This window comes from Passer montanus, unplaced genomic scaffold (assembly GCF_014805655.1).
Source record: "Passer montanus isolate IOZ18808 unplaced genomic scaffold, ASM1480565v1 scaffold12, whole genome shotgun sequence".
In the NCBI taxonomy this organism is placed as follows: Eukaryota; Metazoa; Chordata; class Aves; order Passeriformes; family Passeridae; genus Passer; species Passer montanus.
In genome coordinates, this window is record NW_024358722.1 from 11,018,322 (window position 1) to 11,030,991 (window position 12,670).

Below are 12,670 nucleotides of genomic sequence, written 5' to 3' on the forward strand. Positions count from 1 at the left end.
AGGCAGTAGGAGTTCAAATGAATACAGTACACGTAATTTATAGGATCAGAGGAACTGAGCAAACAGAGTGAGCCAGAGATTTTTGACATGCATGGGGAAGACAGCACTCTTTAACCCATGCAGTTTATATATTTTGGAAAACAAGAAGATGACTGAAGGGTACATTATAATATGACTCAATCCTGATATTTGCACTTTGGTACCAGCTTGGTGCATCAGTGGCATGTTTGAAAGCATGGCTCAAACAGACATGCAGGTATAAACTTGCATCAGGCAGGAGGGAGTGGACCACCTGCCTTGGTCTCTCCCAGCCTGCTTTGCTCTGATCATTCTTCTCACCAGAGCTCAGAGCATTTTCCTTTTATTTTTACGTAAGAGTGATTGCCAACTTTGTTAATCCTACAAGTTTCATACCAAAATCTTAACAGGGTGGAACATGACAGTGACTCACCTGAGGAACTGTTGAAGAGCAGGTCTGGGCTGCCATGCAGCCACGTCCCAGGACATCTGGGTGGTATGAGCACGAGCAGCTGTAGCCACTTTTCTGTCCCACAGGAAAGCTTCAGGTTGCCCAGAAGTACCCATACTAGCCAAAAACAGTACAAAGACATAATTTACATACTTTGGGAGTCCCATCTTAACTGCTGAAACATTTCAAGAATGCTACAGATCAGCCACCTTCACCCTGTGAAGTAGGTGATTAACACGGCTGTATTATGAGTGCAGAAATAAATTACTTACCAATGTTCACATAGGAAGACCATGGCCAAACTGGTAATAAGATCCAGATTTTCTGCCTCCCACTCTGCTGCACCACAGAAATGTGACATATTTCCACAAGCTGTGCACTAGAAGACGGGGAAAGAGACAGGGAGAAGTCAAAATGGACACAAAATCACCAAGTAGTGTATGGCAATACAAGTATCTCTTCTGCTGTGGTGGTTTAGTGCTTGCAATTATTAAGGGAAACAAAGGAACTGTCCAAACTTTCCAGGAACAATTTCCATTTAGGAAGTCTGAGGAAAGAGGTTCATAATCCAGACGAAATCTTTCATTCTTTACCTTATTTTTCCTACTCTATAAAAAGGATAGAAAATGCAATTCTGAGAACTAGAGGGAAGAGGGAAGTAAGACAAGCTGAATCATGTTTAATAAAAAGGTTTATAGCCATTCCTAGCAGGATTCTATCCAGCTGGCACATCACACTTCTATCAGAAGGCACACTCAGTGAATTAGATGGTGTGTTATTGCTCCAGCAATATCACCTGCAGACCTGTTTAACCTCATTGTAGAAACCCCATTTTTTCCCTAGTAAATCTAAGCCACCAGAAAGTATCATGTGATTATTAAATTTAGTTTCACGTGTGCTGCTTCTGCCTGGTATTCCAGCCTGAGCTGGACCCAGTCTGCTCATTCATAACAGAAGAAAGTAGAATTATCAAAGAAAATACTGGCTGACATGATTGATGCTGAGGGCACTACTGGAGAAATGGGCACCATGCAGAAGCACAGCCTAAAATTTATGCCAAACTTTTTCTTTTTTCTTCACTAACATATCAAACATAACTCTGTAGAACTAGATGCAAGCTCCGTGCAAGAGCTAAGAGAAAAGAAATTGATGCCCCAGACTCCTTTGCACCATGTCCTCACATTTCTCTCACCACTAGCCATTTTCTTTCTCTCCAGTTTCATCATTTTTCTCCTCCACTAGAGCAGAACTTCAAAACATGAAATACTGTGTTCTTTTAGTGTATTTTAAAGCCCCACAGTAGAAAACTTGCAGCAGTATTCATAAAGCCTCACTTACTGAACCTTTGGATTTCATTTGTATCTGGGATATAAAAAAGAAGCACAAATATTCTGACACAAAGAAACTACAGATGATAAAATGCATAACTTACATGACTTGTGAAAAACCACATTACTATAAAGTGTGACTATACAGAATATACAGAACAAGATCAATTGACAGGTCTGGAATTATGACACAAAGCAAGCAGATGCAAATTGGCAGTCACTCCTCCATGGATGTCAGGAAGCATAATTAATTCCAGCACAAAGTTGTCCAACAGGTCTAAACTTATTGGAGAAATAACTTTATTAAGGGGCAACACACATGACTTGGGCAAATTACTGCACTTACAAATGAAGGGAGACTGGCTTTGAGATCCACATGAATGGAGAGGTTTGAAAAATTGCCAATAATATGTACAGCTGGTGCCAAGTTATTCTGGAATCCATGTATCTGCCAAATCAGTTGCACATACTGTGAATTAACCTGGTGATACAGAAAGAGAGGCAGGAAAGCTGTGCCTAAGATGTGGGTGCTGGTGGAATTTTGCAGCTGCACTTCAGCTTTAATTGGAACCAGTGGCCATCACTCATCCATCACAGGCCAATCATGCGCCCATCCCACACCCACCCCGTTCTTATCAGTGCCCAATCACACTCCAATCACACACCAATCACGTATCCATAGCACCACAAATCACCCTCTAATCAGGCACCTATCACGCAGCTTTGGAAGGCCTGTGGAGGTGGGAGGTCCTTTAGGCTCAGGGTCTGAGGATGAACATCACCAGAATATAAAATTCCAGTTAATGGATCCAGTAGAAAAAAACAAACTCCATTTAACTGTATCATAACTGTTTTATTTTCCATGTGTTTATGCAAATGCAAACTTCTCTTGCCAGCACAGTGCTGAAAGCTGCACGTTCCTGTCTAGGCTCAGATTGCAAGTACAGCACGATGAACAAATATTAATAAACACCTTAAGCTACTCCAACCAAAGAGCTCTTGGTTCCTTTATAGGACTAAATTACATAAATTAACAGGAAAATACAAGAAGCAATGGTCATTAAATGTTTTTAATGTGTTTGTTTTGCAGTAAAGCACAACAGCTTGTAAAACTGTTTTTACAATTTTTGTGGTAACACAAGTCAGGAAGAATTTTAGCACAACCAATTATCTCAGAGCAGTTAGAAAAGCACCATCAATTTGAAGTCTTTCAGTGACCCTTTCTGCTAAGAGAAATAGCAGTAGATCTATGTCCTCCTAAGAAAAAAAAATGCCTGAGACAGCCATTAAAGCATCTATGGTCGGCTAAATTTTGGGTTCCATCTCATGTTTCCATTTGCACCCATGGAAAGTGGACACACACTGAATGCTGACATTTTGACTGGATATTTGCCACAGCCACTGAGTGCAGGAGTGTAGGTCTCACAGGCATCAAGGAGCTAAACTGACTGGCTACATATATTGGAGGTATCACTTCTCCTTGGAATTTTTGTCATGCTTGAGTTCTCTTCCACACATGTCTGAAATCTTAGGCAAATCATATAATTATCTCTGAATTTAATTTCACTTTTATAAACTAGAGATAGTACTTTCCAGCTTTGAATGTCATAAACTGATATTTTCTGGAAGAAAATATTAATTTCAGCTTTCAAATTTCTACTCAAGGAATTAAACTCTACAGCTTATTAGAAGCATTTGTACAATTACCCCCTTCTGGCAGCAACCTGCACATTTGCTTACAAGCTCAGAACACTCCCATCAGTATAATTTTTACTCTGGAGTTTCCTCTTTTTTTGTTTGGGTTTTTGGTATATTTTAGAATATTCACCTTTACAGTAACAGAGCCATTCTGGCTTCCCCTTCTTCCCCCACACTTTTAGCTGTTGGTACAGCTGAGTGGGAAGTCCTGGGAAAGTCAAAAATGTGGAGGATTTGAGAAAATAATGAAGCCAGCAAAGGGATAATGAACTAAAGATGGGAGAAGGACTATAAACCATATAGAATAAATTACTATATTATAAAAATTACCTTTAACTATAACTAGTGTGATGTTCTGAAATCTGCCAGGAGCAGTCCCTTTACTCTCATGTCTCTAGAATTCCTATAGTCCATTCACAAAGGAATATCCTCTACCCACAGGATATCCTCTACCTGCAGTTCAGTTTGGGTTGAAACCCTCAAGGCATTTCACACCAACTCCTGCTTCCTCAGTCTCTTATGGTCCAGGGCTGGAAAGATCACTTACAGGCAAAAAAAAATCTTTCCCTGTAAACATCAAATGTGAAGAAGTTTCTACAGAATATAAAATTTAATAAAGACATACAGTAATGGAAGTATTGTGAATGCTAAAAATAAATAAGTCTTCAAGCATGATGAGAGCTAACACTAAGAGGGCAATGCCAAATACATCCCAGGCTGTGGCAGAGCTAATACAGTGACAGACAAGGCTGTTGTAGGACTTCATATGTTGTTTTGAGAAGCAGAAACCCTGGTGCATCCAAGAGCGGGTTGAAAATGTTTCTTCTTCCAACTGTATTTTGCCAAGCAGGTCCTTGCACCCAAATTTTCCATGTTGAGACACAGGGATATCCCACCCTACCCAAGAGATTTTCAGAGCCATCCCCTGAGGTCTCACCCACACAAACTCCCATTTGTCATCTTCATTCCTATCTCCTTTTACTGGCTCTAGGCTGCAAGTTTCTGCTCATGGTTTTCAGGGTCGCCAAAGGTTTTCTCCTCAATTTACTTCTCTCTGGTTTAGTATCTGCCAGGAAACATGAACATTTCATACCCACAATGATGGTAACAATTGTGGGCATTGTTTCACTTCATTATTTTTACAGAAAACACTGACAGCAGTAAATATGGTGTGACAGCTGAAATGATGAGAATTACCATCCTGAAAGAGAGCTCTGTAGGGTTTATAAAGCTCACCATTTTTTAATGAAAAATTGGTTTTTACTACAGGCATCTTAGGATCACAGGGTAAATTACTTTGAGTAATAAAAGAGCATGAGACAAGCTGAATCTCTGAGCTTGTGCTCTCCATCTGACTTTTACTTGAAAGGGATGTTCAGAAACTGGGAATAGCTCAGAGAAGGGTTACAGGAATGGGGCTGTGGCTGGAAAACCTGTCTTTTCCTGAAAGACTCTATAGATGCCAACTTATCCAAGGTAATTTGAATTCTTGACTTGATCATATTTTATGAGCTCATCCATGCCAAAAATGTTTCCCATCTTATAAATAATCAAGTCTGCTTTAAGCTTGGAGACAGGGATATTAAAATGTCTAATGGCTAGAGCAAAAAAATCAGTCTGAAAATAATGTGAATTCTTACTAGGTAGGTAAATTAGCACTAAAATAGTCTACTTGATATAATATATTCCCTGTCACTTGAAAACTTAATAGCAAAACCAAATGTCTTCCTTAAAAAAAAAAAAAAAGAAGTTTGTTTTAATTCAAATCTATAAGCTTGATGTGAGAATAGCTGGCAGAAATGGTGAAGGGTCACTGATAGGATCTGTCCTCTCTCTTGAAATTCAGGAATCTATGCAAGAGCTGCAGTCTTGTAAGGATATTTTCATACCTTTAATATTAATTGTCCACTCATGCACAACTTCAAATTGGTGTTACTTGTCAAAATCTGAGAAATGTCTTGTTACACAAGACAAAACAGTGATACCTCTCAGTAATTTCTAACTGCAGACTCCTGTCCTTACAAAGTCCACAAGCCTCTCAGTAACTTCATAGCTTTCTCAGCTGAGTTAGAGACTTAAAATGTGAGGGGTCTTGTCTGGGAAAGCTGACTTTGCTAATCAATAATTTTCTGTCCCTGGCTTTACACCTCTTAAGACTAATCAGGATATGAGATCAGAACCCAGAGCAAGAGTCCAGAAAAGAGCCCAGCAAAAGCCAGGATCATTCATCTTCAAAAAAAATGCCCAGAATATGACCACCCATGAATCACAACATTCTAAAATCAAGTATTTTCTGAAAATTGTTGTTTAAAAAGAAAAGCAAAAGCCAAGCTACTGCTTTATGACATATGCTTTGCTCATATGTTTCAACAAGCACAGTTCTCATGTATAATACTTTCTAAAGTACTGGGAAATGCACATAGTACATTTTCTAAAACATAAATAATTATCTGAGAATTCACTACTGAACTCTGCTCTAAACCCTTTAAGAAACTGAAAATACTGGCAGGTTTGGGAGCAAAATTAGGGTATCACACCAAATTCTAAAATTTCTCATGCACAAGTATTTCACTTGACTTTGGTGAAAATAAAATTGATGGACAATCTGCTGTGTCAAGATTATGACAACTTGATGAATGATTGTTCCTGTGGGTGACTGCCCCAGAAAGGTGCACATTTTCTTTTCCTCAACCTCAGCCAAAATGAACTAGCTGGATTTTTTGGGGCACATTGTTGTGACATTCTAGAGGTCCTTTATTTTGACTTTTATAACGAGTCATTTACACATTGGAATGACATTTAAATGTGTGTTCATCTATAGTGTATATAAATGGAATAAATAGTATATAATTTGCTTCAAAAACACTGCCATCATGAAGATAATAGAATGTGATTAAAATTTATCCCCTTCTGGCTCTCTTCCCATTGAAGAATTACAGTTTCCCCTGGTAACTCTAACCTGCAAGAATTTCAAAATATTGTGCATTTGCCAAGTAGAACGGGACTAAAATAACACCACCAAAACAGTAACTTGTGTGTAGTTCAATTTTTAGAGGTTTTTAGGGCCATCCAAGACAGGCACCATCCAGATCATTGTTGATTTTAGACCATGATTGGAATATATAAATATATATTAAATATTTCAGCTGTACAATTCTCTAGAGCAACTAAAGTATAAAACTTCTGGAACTGCACTATTAAAATTTTAACTAGACAATAAATCTAAGGCTGTAGGGGACCATCAAAAGATGTTTATTGCTCTGTTCTTTCTTTTAACTTAAGGATGATTACAAAGTCACTTATTTAATTAATATTATGGTTACATGTAAAACATGTTAGAACAACACTGAACTTCTTGATATGTGACTGTTCAGTTTTCTCCAAGACATTGGTTAGAAAAAAAGCCTCTTCTTTACTGAAATTTCATGTTTTACAAGCAAATCCAAGTGGTTTTTAAACAACAGTTACAATTTTCTAGACATATATAATTTCCTAATGGGAAAACAACTCTTGATATAATAGTAGTCAGAGCCTACTACTTGTTGAATATCTCCTTTTAGACTTCTCATAACTAGATAAAAAAATCACAAGAAAAATGCAATTTTCATTAAACAAGCTGCAAAACAGTCATCCCTAAGAAGCCACTGGGGTACGTTTGTAATCAAATAACTCCCTACATTACTAATGCATATTTCTGGCTTTCCTCCTTTTCTCTAAAGGAAACTGCTCACTACTAAAATATAGCTTTTAATTTGTGGAGGGTAAAAATTTAGTACTTAATAAGCATACTTACCAAAGACTTTTAAAAAATTAATAGCAACCAAATAAATCTTGGCTATTAAAAAAAAAACCTGACACACAGGTTGAGTTATACCAGCCTGCACAAGTACACAGTAAGATTCCAGATGTGCTATTTTCCTGTACACTGACAGCTATCAAACCCACCCCTGCAATAAAAAGGTCCTGAAATGGGTTTTTAATCAGGTCTAGATTTCCATTAGCCCATGAGGACTGATGTCTGTGTGTTGTGGTTTTTATTCTTTACAGCACATGCCATTGCTCTTAATATGTGGGGAACACATATTAAGTCTAAATCTTTTTTCAGTAACCTCCTGAAATGGATTTTTTTCATATCTAAATTGAAGCCAAATAAACGTTATTAACAGCTGTATTTTTACAAAGTATGTGAAGGAAGGGTTAAACTCAGGATTGCTCAATTAACATTTCCCAGGCACCACATAAGGCCAGAACGGTCGATGGTTGGACAATGTTAAAAAGGCTCTGAAGTATGAAAAAATGTCAGGGGAATTCAAGTAACATGACAAGTTTCAATAGAAATAAAATAAACCCAAATTTTTCTCTTTGAAAAACACTCAGAGGCTGGCTTTGTATTAATTCCCATCTTCCTGGAAACTGTTAGATAGCTATCAATTTCTTCTTATATATTTATTGTAAACATTGGTACAAGATGTTCTGACTGCTTCCAGGAAAATCCTGTTAGTTACAGTTGTACAGAATCAATTTCACATAAAAATTATACAGCACACTTACAGACAAAAAGAAATCTGTAGGCATCTAGTGGAATGAACAAACCACTATGGTTTAAATCCTTTGCAAAACTTCAGGGGAGCAATTGGCACCAGTGAAAATACTGCAAATTAAAGATATTAGAAGAAGCTGTTTAGGAAAGACATTTAACCACAGTAAAAAGGCTAACAGAAAAAAAACAAAACAACAAACTATTTTAATTGTTTGAGTCCTAAAAGGATGTAATTTACCTCGATCACATCATGCAGACCAGTATTTGGATTCATTAGAAGCTGGCATATTTCCTTCCTTTGAATAGATGTTGAGAATGTGACATTTTATACCTTTAAAGTGCAAAGATCATTTGCAATTACTGCCAAAATAATATCCCACTGTATGAAAAAATGGTTAACCATGTGAATCTTGTAAACCATCCTGCCTTCTGCCTTCCTGGTCTAAATGTAAATAACTAATCCTCCAAAAACAAATCCAACATGCACAAGAAAAACTTTACTTAAAATGTCACTATAAAGACATGGTATGAATCAAGAGAAGAGTTTACGTTGTCTGTCAGCAGTTTCAATATAGGCTTTAATTTTGAGATGGGAATGGGGAGACGTGTCTGTTTGGTGTAGTGAAGGAGCTCTAGTTTGCTGTGTTAGACAAGTCGTTCTACTTTTTTCTTCAATCCATCTTTGTAGTTCATACTGGACTGAAGTGACAATATCATCTCCTTTTTCTAATCTATGTCAGTGCTTCGTTTTTCCACAAGGACCAGCAACCACAGTTTTCAGAGCCATGTACTAAACCTAATTCAAAGTCAAAACAGGAAATCCTGGTCCAGTTGTCTCCATTAAGTTTTTCAGGCCTGCCTTTTTTCCTCCTGCAGAAGACAATGCATATACTGTGGTACTGCACAAATATTTGCCCATCACTTCACCTTTCCCCACAGCTGGAGAAATTCTGCTGTGAGCAGGAAAATTCAGAGTGCAGGACCAGCAGAGCAGAGCATGAGTAGCTTCTTCTTTGCGCAGGTACTGCCACATGCTGCGAAATATAAGCAGAATTCCAACTGAGATGAATGAAGAGGTCTGTTTAAAAGTCCAAGCAAGCAAACCTTCACTTGTGAAAATTATTCTTGGTTTCTCATAGAGCAACAACAGCTTACACTGGCTGAAAATCCATCTGAGGAGAACCTTCCTGCTCCTCTTTCGACTTCAGGCCTGTTCACAGCCAAAGTCCACGTCCTGACAATATCAGAGCCATGATTTGCAGACACCATCTCAGCTCTGAGAGACAGAGCTTTGCAAGAAGCAAAGAGCCAGTAGCAGCAGCCTAGTTCTGTAGCCAGCAGCCCCATCCAAGAAGGAGACACCTTTACCATCACTAACCTAAGCAATCAAAAGAGAGAAGCAAAAGAACAGGACCAGCTAGACTGGCCCTGCCTTTGTGTGCAGGAGAGTGCACACCCTGTGCCCAGTGCCTGGAGTCCCAATGGGCTCCTGGGATGCTGCAGGGAGCCTCCTCCAAGCTCAGGGAGGCAGGAATCAGTGGTGCATCTCCCTCATTGTCTCACTTGCCACAATCCAGACAAAATTCACATCACAGTACACAATGGCACCCATACTCACAACATGAGATGGAATTCCTTCAGGTTTTCATCCACAACAATGTTCTTTGAATTTTAGCCAGATCCACACCTGAATGTTTCTATAAAGTGATGGAATACCATAGAAAGGCTTATAAGGTACATTCTCATACCAAATGAGTTCACAAGGATTTATGTTTACAAGAGAAAAGAATATCAAAAGGATTATTAATGGTACTACCACAGAGCTTTAGAAATAGTTGGTAGCACAGGCTCAGAGATTTAGGAAGTGGATTTGGAGTATGCAGAACAGACCACGAGGTTTTTCTTTTGGTAAATAGCAGCCTGTATGAATCAAGTGGGCACTTCATTCATCTTTTGGTGATTTTTAAAATCGTTTTCTAAAGTATTTCTAATAAAAGTCATACAAGCTAACTTTGAAATACTGACCCTAAAATCCATCAGTTAATCTGTGTGTAGTTTTTACAGAGACTGAAATGACTTCTTACCATTTTCCTATCATTCTTAGCTATATGTTTGCTTGAAAAACTAAACTTGTTGTCCTTGATCCTGGAGTTTAAATATGATAGAGTTACCAAAATAAGAATAATCAGAGCTAGACTAAAATTTATATCATTATCTGAGGGAATATTTACCTTTGGACAATATTTTTTTAAACAAACAAAACCACAGAGAAATGTGAAAATATCAACCCATTGAAACAAAAACACACTGGATTTCTCCTGGGAATTTTGTACTGCTTGGCAAACATATGTTAACAGTAAAGAACCTGTTTTTTATTGTTAAAGAAACTGTCTTTACAGTAAAGAGCCTGTAAAGAAGTGAGCTGGGCTGTACATGAGAGGAGAGGAGAGGAGAGGAGAGGAATCTCCAGAAATGATACCTCAGCCCTGTAATGTGATACCTGAGTCACTCACTACCTCAAGGATGTGCTCTCTCTTCACTGACAAAGTGGGCATTTAGGCATCATAGGTAAATTAATAACAGCAAATAACTGCTGTTCTGAATATCCTCAAAGCCATGGACTTACTGAAAAAAACAATTTCTCCTGACAACATAGCATGGCCACTCCAGGCTCACCTTCCAGAGCTTATTGAAGTGCATGCACCCTAAGCAAATACAAGAGGCTAAACAGCTTATGCCACAAGCAAAAACAGGCACCGAGGGATCACTGAGAGCAGTAACAACAAGCAATTTTAGAAGAACAAGAGTCAAAGGTTTCATACTGAAACCCTGAAATAAATATACCTGTGTGGCATTTAGTCCCTAAGAGACAGCTGCACAGACATCACCTTTAGAGTAGCACAGAGTTTAGGCTACAGCCTCCCGAGGCACCTCGTGATAAAACTCTCTCAAGTTGATTTTCTTGCCTTCAGCCAGCTGTCTTTTGGTCCGTGGAGTAAGAGGATAGCAAGGCCCCTTCAGACTTCAGAGTACCTCTGTCAGGTACACGGCTCCTCTGTAAGATCAGCTCTTTTTTTCCACACTTACATTTTAAATCTCAACAAAGCAAGTCCATCAAGTTTCCTGTCCAACAAAAGAGGACTGTGAAGCTGCCAGAGGAGAGCTGCTACTTGGAAAGCATTTACTTTTGTGAAATACAGCACCTGGAGTAAATCAAGGAGTGGTCTTGCAGCCATTCATCATGACAGATTTATCTTTCTGAAATTCATCTTCAGTACTTTGGTATTGGATGTAGTTTCTGACACTCACCTATTTTTTTGCTTTGTTTACAGAAGAGTTGCTTTCCTGTTAGTGTGGTGTGCCTGGGGGAGGAAGGGATGCATTTGTGCACCTGCATTTACATTTTGCCAAGGGCTTTGAGATGGAGCTGATTGGGAAGGCACTGTATAAATTGATACACTGTGGCTAAGTCAGAGCAAAAGGAAAACAGGCTGCCTAGATACTGAACTTTCAATTTAAACCACAAAGGTAGATGGCAAGCACTAATTCAAGAACAGGTGGCTTTTTGCTCATAATATTTTATGGCTTTCATTGCTTTACAGTGGAATGAGCTAACCCACAGCTCCCCTCTTGACCTACCCAACATCCTCAAGTTTAGTGAAAAACAGGTGTTTGCTATCTTGGCTTTTCCTGAGCATTCCCACAATCCAGGGACTTTTTTCAGCTGTGTAAAAAGCCTTTTACTTTCACTTCAGAATTGAAGGCAAATAGCAGTGTGTGGATAGAGAAATGAGTACACAGTCAATAACCAAAAACCTTATCCACAAAAGGAATACTTGTCTTTTATATCCTTTATAACAAGTAAAATGTAATAAAAGGACAACAGTTCAAAAACTCAGAAAAATCTCATGGCAACATCTTTAAAATTGGGTAATTGATAATGAGCCTGGGGCTGCTGGGAATCACATATTCACTAAAAATGCTGAGTGAATCCACTCCTGCTATAAGGCCTCAGTTTAAAGATTTCATTCCAAACTTGAAAAATCCGATGCCAATTTGAACAAAAATGTTGCAGCTGGCCACATTTTGCATGCCTCAGATGTAGCCTTTTATTGTTAATATTTGTAATGTCTCTTGTAGGAACTTGTCTTGCTGCAAGACAAAGCCAAACAATAAGATCCAGTTTTAATGAAAAGAGTAGTCCTGCTAATGCTATGGGGGTTAAGGGGGAAAAAAAGAAAAAGAGAACAAAAAAGCAGCAGTAGTTCAATACAAAATCCTAACAAGCTGGTCATATCACAGAGCAGGAATCCCGTGAAGTGACACTCTTCTCTCAGTAGCCAGGATGTCCATTTCCACCTGTGGTGAAATGTGTGAAGAGAATACTCTTTATAAAATTACCTGTTATACCAATATGGGAAAAATATTTGAGAAGTACAGTACCTTTTCAAAAATCAGTTTGTAATTGGAATAAATGGATAGATAGATAGATAGACAGACAGACAGATAGATAGATAGATACATACAAAGATTAATAGACCAGTAGGTAGAGAACTTATGGAAACTATATAGTGCTCAGCAAGGCAATTTTGACACATATGATGCATATTCCATACGGATAAAGCCATATCAATT

The 12,670-nt window shown here is 38.3% G+C and overlaps 1 long non-coding RNA gene across 2 annotated transcripts in view; it reads right to left on the minus strand.

Moving 5' to 3' along the window:
• Positions 1-799: 799 nt before the first annotated feature.
• Positions 800-12,670, minus strand: part of LOC120496973 — a 43,391-nt gene continuing 31,520 nt past the window's right edge. The window contains exon 5 of one of the 2 annotated variants that reach the window (XR_005626382.1): positions 800-848. This is a non-coding gene — a long non-coding RNA (uncharacterized LOC120496973). Of the gene's footprint in view, positions 849-12,079; positions 12,395-12,670 lie in introns of those variants that run through there. The other variant, XR_005626383.1, reaches the window with a different exon arrangement.